This window comes from Vidua chalybeata, chromosome 4 (assembly GCF_026979565.1).
Source record: "Vidua chalybeata isolate OUT-0048 chromosome 4, bVidCha1 merged haplotype, whole genome shotgun sequence".
Taxonomy (NCBI): Eukaryota; Metazoa; Chordata; class Aves; order Passeriformes; family Viduidae; genus Vidua; species Vidua chalybeata.
In genome coordinates this window covers 69,960,143-69,979,828 of record NC_071533.1, presented here as the reverse complement: position 1 = coordinate 69,979,828, position 19,686 = coordinate 69,960,143, and the positions used below count along the sequence as shown (strand labels likewise).

Genomic DNA, 19,686 nt, shown 5'->3' with positions numbered 1-19,686 from the left:
CAAGGCTGGGAGATGTGGGAAATCACCAACCACACAGACCTCCAGCAGCTCCACCACCCGCTCAGGATCAGGACTGTCATCTGCCAGCATCAGCCCCATGACTTGGTAACGGGATCACATCATTGCTCCTGCCTGCTTCTGGCACATGGGGCTGGAAGCATTCCTTTTCCCTTTTAAAATACATTTTAAATACCTCAATTAGTGCATTTTGGGTTCCTTCCACATTGCCCCCAAGCAGTTCTTCTGTCAGGGGCTCTATCCTTCCACTGCTGATTATTAGTGGGGCACGGGGTTGTTATTTTTCCAGGCCAGGGGCCAAATTTGTATTTAATTTTTGCTCCAGATGGCACAGCACTCCAGATGCATCAGCTGGAGCATCAAACCTGTATGAATAAAGTAATAGAGCAAACAACATGATTTACTCAGGGGCCGTTTGACACGCTTAAGGTGCTTTGTGTACATCTGTTGTGTAAAAAAAAAATGGCATTCAAATGAATTCAGATGATGGTTTCGCTATTAAACCCAACACCTGAGGGAAATGAAACAGCAGTAGGAATCTAAAAAATAATGATGATGATAATAATATTAGAACTTAATAATATTAACTTAACTTAAAATAATATTTTGCTTCCTGTAAAGTCAAGGATATATTTTTTTTAAAAAAGGCTGATTTCAGCCATCACTGCTGAGCACGGGCCTGGGTTTTGTTCACCTTCCTCTGTCCCTAAAGCTGCTGCTGGCAGTGGGTCTTGCAAACCAGGATCAGAGTCCTCCCAGGAGAAGGGCTGGTGATCCCAGATTTCAGTGTGGTGCTGAGAGCTTATGGCTCTGCTCACCAGAGGAGATGTGATGAGGACACCAGAGGACAACCACGAGATGTTCCAGTTATGCTTCTGGCAAATTCACCCCGTTCCCAGAAAGCTGCTGCATCCCTCTGGCACAGCCTGCAGCCGGGATGTGCTCCCTGCAAACTAAAGCACCCAAAATAACTCAGAATGGAAAAAAAAAAACGAGAGACATTGAGTAGTCGGGTTTATCTGCCTGGGCTCATGAATAGCCGCCGTGTAAAAACCAGCTGAACCCGCAAACGCCTGGAAACAAAGGGATGGGGGGGAGGTGTCTTTTTGTGCTTGGCTTTGCTCCGTTCAGAGCATCCTTGGGCTGTGAGAGCCCGTCCTGGCGGCACCCGAAACAAAGGAAAGCCGGGAGCTGTAGGCAGGAGCCAGCTGGGGAAAACCGGGACGACGAGAAGGAGAAGGAGGAGGAGGAGGAGGAGGAGGAGGCACCCGCATCGCCCTCCCCGGCAGCTGCGGAGCCGGGCTCGCGTGTTGCCGAACACGTTATCCATGGCAGGAAACTCGAGATCAAAGGCGAGGAGCGTGCCAGAGCAAGATGTCATCCAAGCCTCCTGCCAAAGGTGTGCACGGGAGGGGGGAAGCAAGCCCCAGACACACACGCTGGCACATCCGACGGAGCCGGCGCAGCTCGTGGGGTGACCGAGACCCACGCGTGTTCTCCTCCGTGCACCCCGGCGAAGACAAAGACAGGCTGAACTGAACAAACAAACACACACAAAAAAAAAAAAAAAAAACAAAACCCCAAACCGCAGGAGCTGCATTTTTACCCGTCGGTTTCCAGTCCCCAGGGTCCCACGCAGGTCCCCTGCCAAAGCGGCGGGAGCAGGGAGGGTACGGACGTGCCGGCACGGCAGGAACAGCAGCCCAGTGTAACTCCAAAAAAGCAGCTTTTCCCATTTCTGGGTGGCGGTTTTTTTGGTTTTTTTTTTTCGGTTTTCTTTTAAAGCAGAAGAAACCCGCAGCGTCCTGTCTCGGCCCCAGGAAAGCAAGGGGACGTGTCTGATTCCAAGCCAGCGGCTACTGGGAACAGAGGTGACCTGGGGACCCTGAGCCCAGCGTGGGGTGAGACCCTCAGGAGCTCCCCCTCATGAAGGGGTCCAGGCAGGATGGGGACATGTCCCCTGTCCCTTTGTGCTGCCCCAGCCCCCTCCTCCATCCCTCCGGGGTGATGCAGTCCCAGCCCATGGCTCCAGCCTCTGGGCTGTCCCCTCTGCCCCCACAAGCCCTATAGTGCAGCCAGACACCCCAAGAGCACAGCCCAGACCCCTGAGAGTGCCCCCTTAGGGGTCTGCACGGACGTGGGGGCTGCTCCATTGCCCTGTGGAGATCCCTGCCCCAGAGGGGACTGTGGAGCAGAGAGAGAGAGAGAGACCCTGTCCCCCGTGGGAGCTGCTGAGGAGGGGGTGCCCCTGCCCCACAGGGGGGATGGAGGAGGAGCCCTGTCCCATAGGACAGGGCACAGAGAGAGGACCCTGCCCCACAGAGGGCTGGAAAACAGACCCTGCCCCACAGAACAAGGCACAGGGATAGAGCAGGGATCCATCCCTACAGAACAAGGCACAGGGAGAGGTGCCACCGCTCAGAAGGGCTGGAGGAGGGTCCCATCCCTACAGAACAAGGCACACAAGTAGGGTCCTGCCCAAAGAGGAGCTGCAAGACGGACCCCGCCCCACAGAGGGGTGCACAGGGAAGGCATCCCAGGCACACAGCGGGGATGGAGAGGGGTCCCTTCCCCACAGAACAAGGCACAGGGAGGGGTCCCACCCCACACGGGGGTCCCCGGGGGGGGGGGTCCCCGCCCCCCCACACGGGCGCTCGGGGGGGGGGGTTCCGGTCCTCCGGCCCCCCAGGGGGCTCCCGCCCCCCGCACTCACTCACCCGCCGCCGCGCTGTCCCGCCGGGGCTCGCGCCGCCCGCACCGCCCGGCCCGGGCAGGACCCGGATGGAGCCGCCCCGCCCCGCCCCGCCCCGGAGCCGGGCACGGCTTCGCCGCGCGCACCGCGCGTGCGCAGAGCGGTGACAGCGGGGACGGGGCGGGGCGAGAGGGACAGGAGGGGGACGGCGATGGCGGGGGGGGGGGGGGACAGGGGTGACACGGGGACAGGATGGGACACGGGGGAGTGACAAGGAATGACGGGAGCGGGATGGGACAGGGGAAGGTGACGGGGAGGGGTCTGATAGAGGTGATGGGGCGTGACACGGGTGACAGCGAAAGGAGGTGACACGGGGATGGGATGGGACAGACGGAGGGTCGACGGGGGCCAGGGAGTGACTGTGGGGGCATAAGGAGGCATTGGGGACCTGCAGTGACGCTGGAGACGGGGATGGTGTAGTGAGGACTTAAAGTGACAGGGTGGCAGGGGGTGGTACTGGGGACAGGGTGGCACTGGGGAAAGGGGATGGTGTAGCGGGGGGCTGTGGAGACAGGAGATGGCTTTGGGGACATGAAGTGGCGGTGGGGACAGGACGGGGTGGCAGCGAGTGCAGATGGGGACAGGGCCTGGCAGGAATGACGGGGTGAAGGCAGATGACAGGGGTTGGTGGCAGTGGGGACGGGGTGGCAGGAGGGGTGACACAGAGGGGACAGGAGGTGGCACCGGGGGTGGTGTGCGGGTGGGCACTGTCCCGCTCTGCTCATGGCTGCCCGCACCCCTCCAGCTGTCCCCACCCCTGTCCCTTTGCCGTGGACACGACATCACTTGTGGGGGAAATGACATCACCCGGGGGCTGGGATGTCACCCAGAGCCAGCGTCACGCGCTGGTCCGAGGATCTTCCAGACGTGCAAGGGAAGCTGATCCTCTTTTCCCCCCTTCCTTCCCTCTCCAGGCTGCACGGAGGGACCTGCGACAGCAGGGACACCGGGATGAGCATCCCGAGTGCTGTGACAGCAGGGACACCGGGATGAGCATCCCGAGTACTGCAACAGCAGGGACACCGGGATGAGCATCCCGAGTGCTGTGACAGCAGGGACACCGGGATGTGCATCCCAAGTGCTGTGACAGCAGGGACACTGGGATGCACATCCCGAGCGCTGTGACAGCAGGGACACCGGGATGAGCATCCCGAGCGCTGTGACAGCACGAACGCTGGAATGCGCATCCCGTGCTCCCGGCGCTGCCGTGGGAGGACTCGCCGGTCCTGACCTCGGGATTCCTGAGCGATGAGGCAGGAAGCCGATCCGCTGGATGTTTCCACTGGCTGAAGCCTTATTCCCGCTGTGGGAATCCCCGCTCGGCATGGGAGGGATTCGCCTGGGCATGCTCGAGCTGGGAGTCCTGGTGTTGGGAAGAGACTGCGGAGCCCCACGGGGACTCGCTGCCGGCGGCTGTTGGGACGGATTTGGGAAGCAAATGCACTCGGAAATCGAGTTCTGCCGTTCCTCCCACGCGGGCCGGCCCTGGGCACTCCGGAGCTGCAGCTGGAGGGGAGGGAGTGCTGCGAGCCTCGTCCTTGGCACGGAGTCATGGAATTGTTTGGGTGGGAAGGGACCTTAAAGCTCATCTTGCTCCAATCCCCCTGCCACGGTCAGGGACAGCTTCCACTAGATCAAGTTGTTCCTAACCTGGCCTTGGACACTTCCAGGGATCCAGGGGCAGACACAGCTTCTCGGGGCACCCTGTGCCAGGGCCTCCCCACCCTCACAGGGAAGAATTTCTTTATAATATCGATCTAACCCTGCCCTCTTTCATTGTGAAACCATTCCCCTTTTTCCTGGTGAGAAAAGTGCTGGCTCTTGTCCCAAGTCCCTCTCCAGCTCTCCTGGAGTCCCTTTAGGCCCTGCAAGGGGCTCTGAGCTCTCCCTGGAGCCTTTTCTTATCCAGGTGAGCACCCCCAGCTCTCCCAGCCTGGCTCCAGAGCAGAGGGGCTCCAGCCTTTGGAGCAGCTCTGTGGCCTCCTCTGGACTGGCTCCAGCAGCTCCAGGTCCTTCTGTTGCTGGAGATCCCAGGGCTGGAGGCAGCTCTGCAGGTGGGGTCTCACCTGAGCAGGGCAGAGGAGCAAAATCTCACCCCCTCCCCTGCTGCCCATGCTGGGGGATCAGCCCAGAGCTTTCTGAGCTGCCAGCACACAAAGCTGGGGCATGTCCAGCCTCTTTCCCTGGATGAGAGAAAACAAAAACCACCCAAAAATGGCCCCACAGCCCCCTGGACATGGGCAAGGCAGGGTGTCTGTTGTGACTCCAGTGCTGGCACAGGGCTCCTGGACATGGCCTCATGCCCAGGACCTACTGCCAGTTACAGAGAGCAGCTCCCGTGGTGCACCACCCTCCCTGCCTCAGTTTCCCTTTGGGAAGCATTGCTGCCTGCATAGGGACATGGCCAAGGAGGTCCCCCTCAGTGTAAGGGGAAGGCTGGATGGGCAGAGTCCTTCCTGCCTGCATGCTGGCAGAGGGAGGATGCGGGATGGGGGCTCCCAAATTCAGCTAACTGGGGGCGTGGGGATGCACCTGATTCCCTCCCTGGCTGCAGAGGGAACCACACTGCTCGCTTTCTCCCTGCTCCACGTGTTCCTGCTACCAACACCTTGCTGTATGTATGAGAAAATCCTGATTTTCCTTCTCGATGAGTGAAGGAGCTCAGGATCCAGCCCGGCTGCATGCCTGAACCTTACGGAGATGGGGTGATAAGGGAGGGTGGGTCTGTCCCATGGGAAGGTGGAAGATGTCTCCTTTCTCCTCTCATTCCTCCCTGGCAGTGCTGGACTACAATCTGTTGTCATCCCAATTCAAATGGGGTGACAAGTGCAGGGATGGGACTGAAGTGTCCCTGGAAAGTAGGTGGAGGCTGGAGTGGTGGCAGCATCCCTGTCGCTGCCTCCCACAGCCTGTCAGGATCTCCTGCTCCTCTGAAAATTTCTTCTCTGAAAGGATGGTCAAGCCCTGAGAGGTCCCCAGGGCAGTGGTGGAGTCCCCATCCCTGGAGGGATTTAAGAGCTGCATGGATGTGGCACTTGGGGACATGTCACTGGTGGGATTGGCAGTGATGATCGTAGAGGGCTTTTCTGACCTTAATGATTCCATGATTCCCTGATCAACCCCCACATCTTTTCTTTTGTGGTCAAGGGGACCTTCAGCATCACCAGCCTGGCCAAGCCCATCACAGAGGTGCTGTGGATGGCGGGCAGAGGAAGGGTTGGGTTCCTGCAGATCATCCCCTTGCTCCCATGGCATAGCACTGCCAGGTCCTGGACAGTCCCTCACTGGAAAAATATCCACTTCACCCTTCTGTTTTCGCACTCTTCTGTTTTTTTTTCCCTTCTTCATCCACCCTGACTGCTTGCTCTCCCCATTCCTTGCCTCCCTTTCTCCCCTCCTTTCCCTTGAGGTCTCTGTGGTGGCCGTGCCAGCTGATCCGAGAGGGACCTGTCCCCTCTCAGCCAAGGACACTTGTTGGTTAACGGTTGGGCTGGATGACCTTAGGGCGCTTTCCCAACATGAATGATTTTATGATTCTATAAATATCAGCGTGTGCCCATCCCATCTGTGCCCCTGACCGGGATGTGGGGAGCCTCCCTCGCTCCCTCCCCGCTGCGGTGGCGCTGCTCAGCCCGTACCGCCGGCGCTGCGCCACGCTCCGGGCGCAGCCCTGCTTTCTCACCTCTTCTCCACCCCTTCCACGCTGCCTCTACCCCTGGCCAGCCCAATGCAGAGCAGGGTGGAGCGGCACCGACTCTTCCTCTTCCTCTTCCTCATAACAGCAATTACCTGTGAGCTTTGATTCATTAATGACTTTGTGAGTCATTAATGCTTTGGCAGGGCTTGCCCGGGGCTGACCCCCCTCCCACCTCCCTCCTTGGCCTTTGCATCCACCCAGGGCGATCCCGCCCCGGGGATCATGTCCCGCTGAGCAAGTGGAGCAGGTGTTGCTCCTGGGTGGCAACCAAAACCCTGCAGCTCTTCCTCTTCATCAAGCTCCGAGGGGCTTGGCTGCAGCACAGGATCCTGCCAGCCCCAATAGGAAAGGGGAATTCAGGTAGTCACCGATTGCATCCAAGCTGGGAAGTGAATTGGGGTGGAGCCTGCTTGCAGGTGCTTGGAGATGAAATAGCACAACCTGTATCCATGTGGGTCCATCCTCTTCCTCCTGCTCCTGCCCCAAAAATGGGCCAGGGCAAAACGACCAAGCCTGAACATCACCAGGCAATGCTGAAAGCTTCCTTCATGGGACTCAGAGCCACAGGCTGGGACTGATCCTGCTGGGAATGTCCCTGGCAGTTTGGGGTGTTTGGCACAGCCTGGAGCTGGGCTCAGCACTGTCAGGATGGCGATGAGGATTTTCCTACCACTGAGGTCAGGAGAACTTTTCAAGTGCCTTCTTCTGGAGCAGGGAGCATTTGCTGGAGGATGCAGGTGGTTCCTGAGAGGCGAGGAAGCAGTCGGGAATTCCCATCAGGCAGCCAGACCCTCCCTCCCCCCATTAACACTACTGGGCTCTGCCTGCAGCCTCCTGCTCTGGGAAAAAGACCCTCATTGAGGCTGAGTGTCCTTGTCCTGGCAGGAGCCAGCACTGGCACAAGGATGGGCTTGCAGGGAAGAGCAGAGGACGGGTGGCAAATGGAAAAGTGGGCTCAGGTGGGTGGGAGCAGCCCCAGCGATGGGAAGATTGCAGAGGGTAGAGGGCAGGATTGCTCTCACCCTCAGTGATGTGTGGAGTGTGGAGGAATGATAAAGGAGGGCTGTCTTAAAATATCTATTAATAGTAGATGAGGAAGTTTCCTAATGGGAAGTCAGACCAGTTTGTTGGAGACACTGTGTCCATCGGCTGTGTGGTGGCTGGTGCACGGGAATGGGATGTCCCACTGCATCCATGCTGCCAAACCCCTGTCCCTGGTGCATTAGAATGTCACTTAGACTGTCATTAGAATGTCACTTTAGGGACCAAACTAGAGCCAAGACTGAGGGAGGGTAACCAGATTCCCCCTTATCCCTTAGGGGTGCACCAACACCTCATCCCACCCGTCAGTGACACGGGCAGGGAGTGAAACCAGCTGAGCCCTTGGGTTCAACAAAATCCACCAGAAATGGACAACATGGACAAGGAACATGCATGCACAGTGGCATGGGAGCTCCTCCTGGCTCAGAGCCACGGCCCAACTCTGCTGGTATCCATCCCCTGGCTGGGACTGGGGGGAGCTGCTCCGCAGGAATGCGAGGCCAGGGCCAAGCCAGGGGAATGCTTTCCACATTATATTCTCCCCGTTTCCGGCAATTTGCTGCTTCGGGACTTCCTAAGCCAGAGGTTGTATCCGTGTCTTTCTGCTTTGCAGCACTTGATGGGCTTGTGGAGAGGGGGTGATCACATGTGTGGTGTTTCCTTGGGAAAAAAAGAGTTCAAAGGGATGAGCAGCCATGGGAATAGACACTTTCAGGGCAGCTGTGGTGCACCCCAGGGTTGATTCATGCTTTAAATATAATAAATCATGTGGATAGAGCGATGTAAAACCCCCCTCTTCTTCCTCTCTGCTGGGTGTAACGTGGAGGGCTGAGCAGGATTCAGCCCTGGGGCCAGAGGGTTTCCACATGAGGCTGCAATACAAAACATCTGGAGAACATCAGCCATAAAGAGACAGGAATGCTCCAAACTGGGAAGGGCTCCAAGGTGTCCCTTGCAGGCTCAGACAGTCACACACACACACTCACTGTCTCGTCCCAGAGCTCTGCCAGCCCTTGGGTTGGGTTTTTGCTAGGAACATGCTGTCCAGGAGCACTTGGAGTCTGCAGGTGGGATCCATCCCAGGCACATTTCTGGGGTGTGCTTGGGCACGAGACTGTGCAGGAGCTGGAGCTGACAGCTCCAGTGATCTGCCACTGGATTCTCCCAAGACTCAGCAGTTTCAGGGATTTTACTCCCCTTGGGAATACAAGGCAATTCCCACCTCACCACTTCCCTCTAATACATGGATTTAGTTGTAGGGTGCAGTGATGGACAAAAAAATTTGGGTTTGAGGGTAATTTTTTTTTTTTTTTTTTTTCCAGAAGTAGGGTCTAGGAAAGAAAGCAGGAAGAGGGGAGCAAGAGAGTCCAGATCAACTTTATTGAAGAGTGTCCCTTCCTCAGACTTCTTCCACAAATTGCTTTTGTTTGGCACCACACTTGATAAGCCAGGACTGATTTAAGATTAGGCTGGGAAAAGCCTTGCAGGAGCATCCACAGGGCTCCTGGATAAGGCCAGGGTCAGCTTTTAAATGGGGAAAATTTCACCAGGAGGTGAAAATTGGAGGAAATGGATGATCTTTAAGGTCCCTTCCATCCCAAACCATTCCATGACTCCCTGAATCTGTAATTTGGGAGGATTGAGAGGGGAGCTCATGGGATGGACAACATCTGGGTATAAAGGGTCACTATCCAGCAAATGAGATGACCAGAGACCTGATGGCTGAATGCTTTTGGAGCTGAGGACATTGAATCTGGGGCCCACCACACCCTCCTGCCTCATGGGAAGAGTGGGTCCTGCATGATGGCAAATGCTTGTGCATAACTTAGAATAACTTCTATCTAAGATAAATAAATAATAACACAAAAAACAACCTAATGAAAAATAAATCCTCTGGAGCCTCTGCCAGAAATCTCATCTCCAGCCCCGTTCTCTTGGCTGCCACTTGTCACAAGCCAGAGGGGCTGATTAACCTCTCTCTTGCACATCTGAAAATCCATGGAATTGGTCACCAAACACTTGTGCATTGAGGAGAGCAGACACCGAGGCAACTCTTCTGAAGTTGTCTTTAACTTGGGAGAGAGGAAAGTCCCCACCCTTTGCACTGAATGTGGATTTACCTCCTGCAAGCACAGGCAGAGCCTCGACTCCTGATAGCATCTCACAGGGATGTAAACACAGGGAGCTGGCCAAGCCTTCCCGTGGAGCCGGACCAACCTGGTTGGGAGAGTGGGGAGAAGGAAATGCTGAGTGCATCAGCAGTCACCCGAAAGGTGGGTGGCTTCTCTAAGGCTTCCTCCAAAGGTTTGTTGTTTTTTTTGGCCAAGGTCTTGGCCTTTCTTGGAGCTCTTATGCCTTGTGGTTTCACAAACTCACTGAGTCAGCGGATCCTGCCCATGGGTCATTTCTAAGAGTTTATTTCTCTTCCTCTGTGTCCACACTGAGCCACCAAACACCTGGAAAACGCTGTGGTGTGGTGGCAGCAGGACGATGAGATGCTCACCCCGACCATCTGGGTCTGTCTTTATCCCCCAAATGAGGGTTTGCAGCTCCCCACGCCACCAAGTGAGGTGAGAAGGCACTTCCCGTGTGCAGACAACAGCTCTGGTGCTCCTGCAAAGCTGCCCTGGCCCTGGGAGCCACAGAGAGGAGCAGGTGGATTTTTGGAAAGTTGGCATCAGTGACACTCAGATATTTTTGAGGCTGAGCAGGTGGGAAGCACGCTGGGTTTGTAATATGAGCCTGAGCAGAGTAACCCAGATGTCACCCCTGACATCCCATCGCTGTGGGAAGCGATCCCAAGCCTGTAATGGAAGAAGGTTGGCTCCTTATTGGACTTAAAGCAGGTAGAGGAGGCAGTGGGTGAGGAGGGAAGGGTGGGATCCTCTGCTGGAGCTGTAATCAAGGCAGTTGTACAAGGAGAGAGGGGATGGGGAGATTGGTGTCTGAGATGAGCTGGGCAATAAAGTGAGGGAAGATGCAAGATCCCACCTACACTCCAAAATCCTCCAGTGCTTGCAGAGGAACAATGGCTGGGAGCCCTCTGGCACAGCTGCATCCCTGTGCCTCAGTTTCCCCAGGTGTAATATATGGATTAAAACCCTTGAGGGGGGTTTCCTTGCTCTTGAGTGGGCTTGGGCCTCCATAAACAGGATGATGCTTATGGTGTTTTCTCCATTTTGCTATGAAATCCTCCTCAAACATCTCTCCATCAGGAGAAATCCCAGCCCAGAAGCACTTTCCCAAAATGGAAGCTGTGCTAGGAAAGGGCTTCACCTCTTCTCCCACCCTGACAGGAGAGCAGCACGTGGCAGATCTCACTGGGCAGGTGTGGCATCAGCTCTCTCCCCATAAATCCTCTCTGTGTTTACTCTCTGGATAAGCAGGGAACAACCAGGGCTCAGCAACTGGAGCCATTCCTTGGCACAGGGAAAGCCAGCTCCTCACGTGTGCACACCCGTGGAGTCCCTGCCTGTCACAGGCTCACTGGGGAGGTGATGCTCCACTACATCTCCTCTTCCTGGACAGTGCCTGGAGCAGTCCAGATAAGCTGCTGCCTTTGTTAGGCTTGATCCTGCCCCAGGAGTGTTTGCTCCTGGGCCTCACGACATCCTGGAAGTGAACTAATCCTCTTTCAACCGCTGGTGAAACTGAGGCACAGCCCACTGGGGTGACCTGTTCTCCCTGGGGCCATCTGCCTTTTCCATATTGTCTTTCTGAGGGCACTGAGTGATGCTTTTTCGCGTTGCCCTTGGGAACAGAGGGGGAGAGATCAGCAGCTCCCTTGGGAAATGTGTGGGACACCATCACATGGAGGGGAGAGAGCAGGAAGCTCTGGAAGACATTGCAGCTCCCCAAAAATCTGGATAACTCAAGGTCAGAGCCTTGGCTTGAGCTGAAGAGGATTATTGCCTCTGCAGAGCAGACCTGCACTCAACACAAGGTTGTCCCAAGACCTTGGGATTGGCCTTGACCCAGAAAACTTGGGATGTGTCCCTAGAATTTTGGGGCTGGTGTTGGTCAGTGGACTTGATGATCTTAGATGTCTCTTCCAACCTCATTTTTCTGTGATTCTGTGTGTCCTCATGTCAGAGTCCAGGACACCCCTCTGGCTGCCCTGGCTGTCTTGAGACCCTGGCAGAGGTCTCAGAGACCCTGGCATGAGGTCAAAAACATCTGTGGCTTCGATTTTAGCCTGTGGAAAAAGCTGCCAACTTTGTATGAGGAATTGCAAGCCATAAGGGTTTTAGTAATGTAATATTTGAATTAACACAGGGTGGAAAAGTAGAAATTTGGGAATTTAAAATGGGGTACAAGATGGAGGAATCTGGGCGTGCCCTGACCTTCTTCTCCTTCATCTTGCCCTCCATGTCTTGCTGTGATGGTGACACTTTTCTGTTGGTTCAAGGTAGAGACTCACTGTCCAGCATAGACGTTAGATACTGGTGCATTGTTTAAACAGACTATACGTAACTTTTGATATAAAAGGTAAACACTGCCCGACAGGGCAGGGCAGACTGCCATGGCCTCCTTGCTAGCCAGAGCTCTGCAGGTCAGAGAAAGAATGTTGTAGATAAGAAAAAATAAACAACCTTGAGAATGCAATCGGACGCGTTCCAGGCTCCTTCTTTGGCTGCAACGGGCTGAGGGAAACAAAGACTCTTTATGACCTTGGGATCACCCTGACCTTCAGAACCCTGAAACATCATCAGCCTCGCTCAGTTGTTGGCCAAAGCCCACCCTGAGCCTGGGTGCAGAAGATGCTCTTTGCCAGCTGTTCCAGGCAGCGCCAGGAGAGCTCATTATGCCCTTCCAGCCAGCAGCTTTTCCACATGGCAGCAGGAATTCTTGAGCTGAGCATCCCTGGGGTTATTTAGAGAAGGCTGGTCCAGGGAGGAGGCTCCTGACTCCATTCATGTATCCCATGCCTTGTTTTGTGCACGGGTGAGGAGCACTCCACCTGGGCTGTGCCTCATCTTCCTCTGGCTGGATGCCTTTCCCATAAAACGGGGGCACACTGCATCCAGCTGGCAAGCTGGTAGGGACCTTTGACTCAGCTGGACTTGGCTCCAGCTCTGAGGCTTCAGCCCAGTCCCTTGTGAAAACCGACCCTTGGCGCTGGAGGAATTTGCTGGATGGACCTCAGGTCTTGCAGTGCCTTTTTGTAACTCTGTTTGGGTGGGGGAAGCTGAGCTTTCCACGTGGAAATTCCCACTGGAGAGAAAAGGGGTGCAGATGCTCCTCTGGATGGTCCATGGGAGGGGACATCAAGGCACAGGTGGGATGGATGGCCCAGGGGACATCCAGCTGGGGACATCAAGCTGGGGACCCCTCTGAAGGCACCACGGGGTGGGAGACCAGTGCTTCTGCTGCCACCTTCCTATGGGGGGAACAACCTCTTCTCCAGGGCCATCCCTCCCAGCTGTGCCCATGGCAGGAAGGAGGCATGGCAGCAAGGAGGGAGACGGGGAGCAGGGAGCTGGAATTTGGTGGATCTATTTCCATCCCTGCCCTCGATGCGGCGCGGAGCCCTGGTGTTACACAACTGCTTGGAATCAAAACACTGACGTCAGAGACTTTAATTAGCAGCGAAAAAGTATTTCAGGGACGCTGTGGAAGGATTCTGTGCCGGCAGGTTCCCCTCCCCAGGACTGGGATACATCTTGGCAGGGGAGAGGTGTCACCATGGCCCTCCAGCCCCCCAGAGCAGCCAATGGTTCGTGGTCCCCAGCATGTGTGGAGCACCCAAGGAGCTTTATTCCATTTCTTCCCAGCCTCTGAGGTTTGTCTTGGTGTTTCCCAGAGCCAACAGTGGGCCTGTGCATTTTGTGGATAACACCAAACTGGGAAGCAGGGTGGCCATTCAGCAGGATGAGGAGGATGAGGCCCACGGGACCCTGCTGAAGTTCAGCAGAGGCTGATGCCACACCCTGGGACAGGCTGGACACCTGCAGAGAGGATCTGGGATCACTGCAAGACCAAGCTTGGAGACCATGTTCCATTTTGGGCTCTTCAGTCCAAGAGAGCCCTTGGTGTGCTGGGGCCAGCCCAGCAGATCCACCAGGAAGAGTGGGATGCACTTGGAATCTTTGTGGTCGGGAAAGGGAAAGCCACAGGTGACCTGTGAGAAGATGTCACCATCACTGCCGGTATTCACTCCAAGGAGACACGAGCAAATCCAGTCTATTTGCACACTGAGACTGATTTGCATATTGAGATAATGAATTCTTCCTGATGTACTGGTTGCTTTGCTCAAGCCCATGAAGAAATGGAGATTTTCTTCTCTGCTTGGAGCAAAACACTCACCCCTCTGGGCAGAATTCAGCCCCAGGGAAGCAGGGAGGTGGATTCCCAGTGGATTGTTGAGGACCTTGGACATTCATGAACGAGGCAGGCTCAAGTCTCACCACGCTCATATCCATGATCTTATTTTGATACAGCTAATGATGTTTTATTCCCCAATGAGCTCTAGTTCAAAGCTCATCTCATTCTGCAGCTCAGCTTGGTTGTTATGCTTCCTCAGGAGAGGGAATATTCCTTCAAGCTGTGGCTCAGACAGGATATTTTGGGCATAATTGGGCTTCTGCTTGGCATTCATTATTTCCAGATATTTGCCTTGAAAATCCCCTCAAAGGTGTCCTGGGGGGATGCTGCTGGGCTGCCTCCATCTCCTTGGCTCATCTAACATTGCTTTTTGCTGGAAATCATGATCCCATGGAGAGCCCAGAGGTCAGAACATCTGATGGTGGACGCAGGAAAACCATGGAGGTGGCAGGAACTCCCTGGTAACAGGGCTCTGATCATCTTGTGGTCACAGAAACTGGAGAGGAGATGCAGTGAGATCTGGAAATACACCGGGTAACTCATCAAAACACACCCAGCTGTGTCCCAAGGGGACCAGGAAGCACTGATCCCCTGTAAAATCCCAATTTCCAGTCTCCAAAGGGCCTGCCTTTGCTTGGCATGCGAAGCAGAGCTGAGGGCTGCGAACTTCCAGCTTGCGGTTTGGACTGGAGTGAGTCGGGGTGGAAATTTTTGGGGCCCTGGAACTGATGGGATCTCCGTGCTGTCTGTTTCCAAAGCGGAATTTGGCGATTCCCAGCATGGCCTGGGACACTGCCATCCTCTAGTGGCTGTGTCCAGAAGCGCAGGAGCGCTGGTGTGGAGACATCTCCGGAGCCACGAGCACCAGGCAGGGCATGGGGCTCTTCCCTGGGGGGCTGAAATGTGGGATGGGGACTTTCACGGATGTTCCCATTTCTTCCAGCCCCATAAAGAGTGGGGGGCAGCTTTTTTTTGCTGAAAAAGGGATTGGTGTCCACTCCCAGTGAGCTTTGTAAACTTGTATTTTTTTTTTTGTCAGTGACACAAAGCTCCTCCGTGGGTTTCATGTCTTGTGTTTGCCCTCCAAGGATGGGTGGATTTGGGGGCAGCCTGCTAACTCCACTCATCCAGAAAAAATTCCTTGGGAGCGTCTGGAATGAAAAGTTCTGTTATGTGTGAATGCAAGATCCCATCTTTGGGCAATTTTTGTAGGTTGTGGTCTTGGTATCTCTGCCTTTTACTTCAGCCCCATCTTCAAAGTGTTCTAGAGTTGAAACTACTGCAACTGTGTAGTGCTGGGGAGGACAGGAAAGACCCTTCTTTCCTCTTCAGTGAGGGATACAGGACCAGGAAAGGTCCCAGGATGGATGGTTTGTGTGGGAGATGAGGAGGTAAAAGTGGTGACTTCCAAATCATGGAATACCCTGAGCTGGACAGGACCCACAAGGATCATTGAGTCCAGCTCCTGGCCCCACATGGAGCAACCCCAAAAATCCCACCCTGTGCCTGAGAGCGTTGTCCAAATTGTCCTTGAGCTCTGGCAGCCCTGGGGGCTGGGGAAGCCTCTCTGGAAGGTCATGGCTTGGGTGGCTGCTGGGGTTCAGCAGAGGACAGCAGCAACTCAGTGCAGGATGGGAGGGAGAGTGACAGGAGGAAGGGGACAGAAGAGAGATAACCACAGAAGGGAGCTCTAAAGCAAATTTAGATATACATATATATTTTAATATATATATATTCATATATATATAATATATATATTTGTATATTAATATATTTTATATATTTATATATATATTTATATTTTATATATATTTAAAACAGGACCTGAAATGGGGCCCTGAGCCAAATCTCAGAACCCTGGTGAGCACATGAGCGTCATAGGGCCTGTGGTGAGGCTGGCACAGGATATTTGCTGTGAATCCTGAGAGTCTTTTCCCTGCCTTCCTCTCCCAGCCACGGTCCCTTCTCACAGCAGGATTTCCTGCTGTGATGGACACAGCTGTCCCAGCTACAACTGACCTCCCCTCTCTTCACCCACTGATGGAAAGGGATACAGGAGTTGGGGGAAGAAGGGATGGTGATTGTCCACAGAGTTCCAGAGTGGTTTGGGTTGGAAGGGATTTTATGGATAACCAGGTCTCCACACCCCTGGCATGGGCAGGGTCACCTTCCACTAGACCAGGTTGCTCCAAGCCCCATCCAACCTGGTTTTGCAGGGAAATGTTGCCAAATATCCTTTTGGATCCTTATCCTACTTCTGTATCACTCCTCTGTCCAAGAGTACAAAGGTTTGAAATCTCACTCAATTCTTGAAGTTTGGTGTAAACTTGAAATACAGCTTAAAAATGTGGTGGAAAGCCATTTCTTTCCACAATAAACTGCATTTTTGTTACATTGCATCTTGCTCAATGCGATCCTGGTCCATGAAAGGAGAGCTTAGGGGCCAAAGTAATAATATAAATTATTAAATTAATTAAGAAATTATCATAGCAAGTAATCCAGAACTCTATTCCAGGCATTCAGATGATGTGAGCTGTTACTTGGGATCCCTGGTGCTTTTTCTTACCACCCTGACAGAAATACTGTAGGAATGGATCTTCATGCCACAAAAATGCCTGGTCCCTTCAGCTGCACAGAGGAGCCTGAAAAGATGGTTCAAAAGCAAGAAAACAGAACAGACAAAAAAAAAAAAAAAAAAAAAAATCCCAGAAGAGATAGTTTAACATGCCAAAAATTCCTGAGTCAGTGTTCCAGAGGCCTGAACGTGCTGGCCTGTCCGTGCTGCTGGTCCCAAATGAGATGTAAATATTCTTGGCCAAAGCAGGGTTTCAGGTTGCTCACAGCTTTTGCTGCCTCTGCAATTCCGACGTTCTGTGGTTTCGATGGAAATCTGCTTCCCTCCAGCTGCCTGTTGTTGGATTACATCTCCAGCTGCATTTCCCAGTGCCCTGAGCAAGACCAGAGCTCTGCAGTGACGTCCTCACGTGTGTTCAATGGCTGAGCTGGCTGGAAACACCAGGTCAGCCCGTGACATTTGGGATGTGCATCCTTGTGAGGCTTTTCGTGGTCGTACTGGGGGTTTATGGGTCATGATCCTGCTTTTCTCAGAGTAAAGAGGGCTGCTTTGTTAATGTGGAGCAAGCTCCCCAGGCAGAGCTTTGTTTCTGGAATTAATTTGGTTGTGCTGTACCCTTGCTATGTCCCAAAACATCCCACTTATTTCAGGAGGAGACCTGTTTTCTGCTGAGGATGACATTTGCCATGGTCCAAGGGCACGTGTGATTTCCCTGTGGTTCTGCTCGCGGCTCAGAGAGAGCATCACCTCTGGGAATCCTGGTGCCCCAGGAACTGCTGACAGCCTGGAGAACACCAAAGGCTCCTGCAGATACCAAAAAACTCTGAACTGGATTAGTGTGCATCTCCCTCCCTTCCCCCAGTGAGAGGACAACTGATGGCACTGTGATGCCCACAGAGGAGGGGCTGAGAGGACCTTCTCTGACTGAGGCTGTGCTGGTAGGACTTTATCTGGAACTTATGAAGGGGATCATGCCCTCTGTCTGAGAGGAAAGTGGGCTCCTCTGCCTTTTTTCTTTTCCCATTTTGATTATTCCATCCATCCATCCATCCATCCATCCATCCATCCATCCATCCATCCATCCATCCATCCATCCATCCATCCATCATCCATCCATCATCCATCCATCCATCCATCCATCCATCCATCCCTCATCCATCCATCCATCCATCCATCCATCCATCCATCCATCATCCATCCATCAATCATCCATCCATCCATCCATCCATCCATCATCCATCCATCCATCCATCCATCCATCCATCATCCATCCATCCATCCATCCATCATCCATCATCCATCCATCCATCCATCATCCATCCATCCATCCATCCATCCATCATCCATCCATCCATCATCCATCATCCATCCATCCATCCATCCCTCATCCATCCATCATCCATCCATCCATCCATCCATCCATCCATCCATCCATCCATCCATCATCCATCCATCATCCATCATCCATCCATCATCCATCCATCCATCCATCCATCATCCATCCATCCATCCATCCATCATCCATCCATCCATCCATCATCCCTCCATCCATCCATCCATCCATCCATCCATCCATCCATCCATCCCTCCCTCCCTCCCTCCCTCCCTCCCTCCCTCCTTTCTGGTCCCCCAGGCAGCTCTATTTCAGTGGCTGGTGAGGTGCTGCCTGTCTAAAGGGAGAGCTGGGATCTATCATTAACACACTCCTAGTTTTTCTAAGTCTTTGCATTTAATTACTGATAACTCTGCCAGACTCCCCTCATTTTCCCCCAGGCTGGCTGGCTGCCTCCAGGCTGAAGTGTTTTTTGGAAAATTTCAGCTAAAATAGTTCAGCATTTTGCAAGAATTAGATTAGGAGGAAAAAAAAAAACCCAACTGTTTTGCTCCAGTTGGGTGGGAAGCTTCCAGCTGTATTTTCTGCAGCCATTTCATCCCTAGTGTGCATCCAAGGGGGGTCCTGAAAGCCTGGAGCAGGGAAGATCCTTGAATTCACTGAACCAGCTGAGACTGCCAGGGATGGGACTGTCCTTGAGCAGATCCTGTCCTTGTCTGGCAGCCACTCGCCTCTGCTGGCCATGAGCCCGCTGTGACTGCTCCTGGTAGAGCAAGGCTTCTCCTTCCTGCACTGCTCCATCAGGGAAAAGGGAGAAAGGGCTGTTGGAGACTGCCCTTGGAGCTCTTTACATCTTCCTGAAATCCCTTACCAGTCCCAGAGAAGTTTGTGTCACGTGCGTTCCGTGGACCCAGCGCTTCCTCCCTCCCTAAAGATGGATTCAGCTGAGGCCAAATTGTCCTGGGGAGGTGCAATGGGGCTCCTTGTGGAGCTGGTAGATTTAGCAGAGGACCTTCAAGGTCCTGAAGCTCCTCTGGAACAGCAGGGGGGATATCCCAGTCCAACACCTCTGCCCCACTACGCAATTCAGCCAAGCCCTGGTGTCCTAATCCACGTCCTGTAGTGGTAGCATGGGACTGTAACGCTGTGCCAGGATCAGTGCAGAGTCTGGGATCCTCACTGGAGCCTCGGGGTCTTCATTTTGTCTCCTTTTTTGCATCTTGTTCCTCCTGCAAAGGGGATGTTGATGGATGAGAAGCTGGACATGCCCCAGCCACGTGCACTCAACCCAGAGCCCTCCATGTCCTCATCCCCAGCGTGGGCAGCAGGGGAGGGGGATTCTGCAGGTGAGAGCCCACCTCAGAGCTGCTTCAGCCCTGGGGCCAACAGCAGGAGGACGTGGAGCTGCTGGAGAGAGTCCAGAGGAGGCCACAGAGATGCTCCAAGGGCTGGAGCCAGGCTGGGAGAGCTGGGGGTGCTCACCTGGGTAAGAAAAGGCTCCAGGGAGAGCTCAGAGCCCCTTGCAGGGCCTAAAGGGGCTCCAGGAGAGCTGGAGAGGGACTGGGGACAAGGCATGGAGGGACAGGACACAGGGAATGGCTCCCACTGCCAGAGGGCAGGAACAGATGGGATATTAAGAAGAAATTCTTCCCTGTGTGTGGGGTGAGCTGCCCAGGGAAGCTGTGGCTGCCCCTGGATCCCTGAAAGTGTCCAAGGCCAGGATGGAAAAGGCTTAGATCCACCTGGGCTAGTGGAAGATATCCCTGCACATGGCAGGGGATTGGAACAAGATGGACTTTAAAGGTCCTTCCAAACCAAACCATTCTATGATTGCCTGACTCCACCACAGTCCTGTCCTTGCAGGGTGTTGTAGGCTGCACAGGGGCTCTGGAGGACAAGGGAAAGGCTGGGACACACTGTCCACCCCTCCTGTCCTAGGACATCTC

At 54.1% G+C, this 19,686-nt stretch overlaps 1 protein-coding gene across 3 annotated transcripts in view; it reads right to left on the bottom strand.

Annotated features, from left to right (window-relative positions):
- The window catches only part of RNF24 (ring finger protein 24), a 29,329-nt gene extending 26,523 nt beyond the window's left edge, over nucleotides 1–2,806 (bottom strand). Inside the window, exon 1 of one of the 3 annotated variants that reach the window (XM_053941515.1) lies at nucleotides 2,736–2,806. The gene's annotated coding sequence lies outside the window, so the exon portion shown is untranslated. Of the gene's footprint in view, nucleotides 1–193; nucleotides 246–2,735 lie in introns of those variants that run through there. The other 2 variants (XM_053941513.1, XM_053941514.1) reach the window with 2 other exon arrangements.
- Between the last annotated feature and the right edge of the window lie 16,880 nt (nucleotides 2,807–19,686).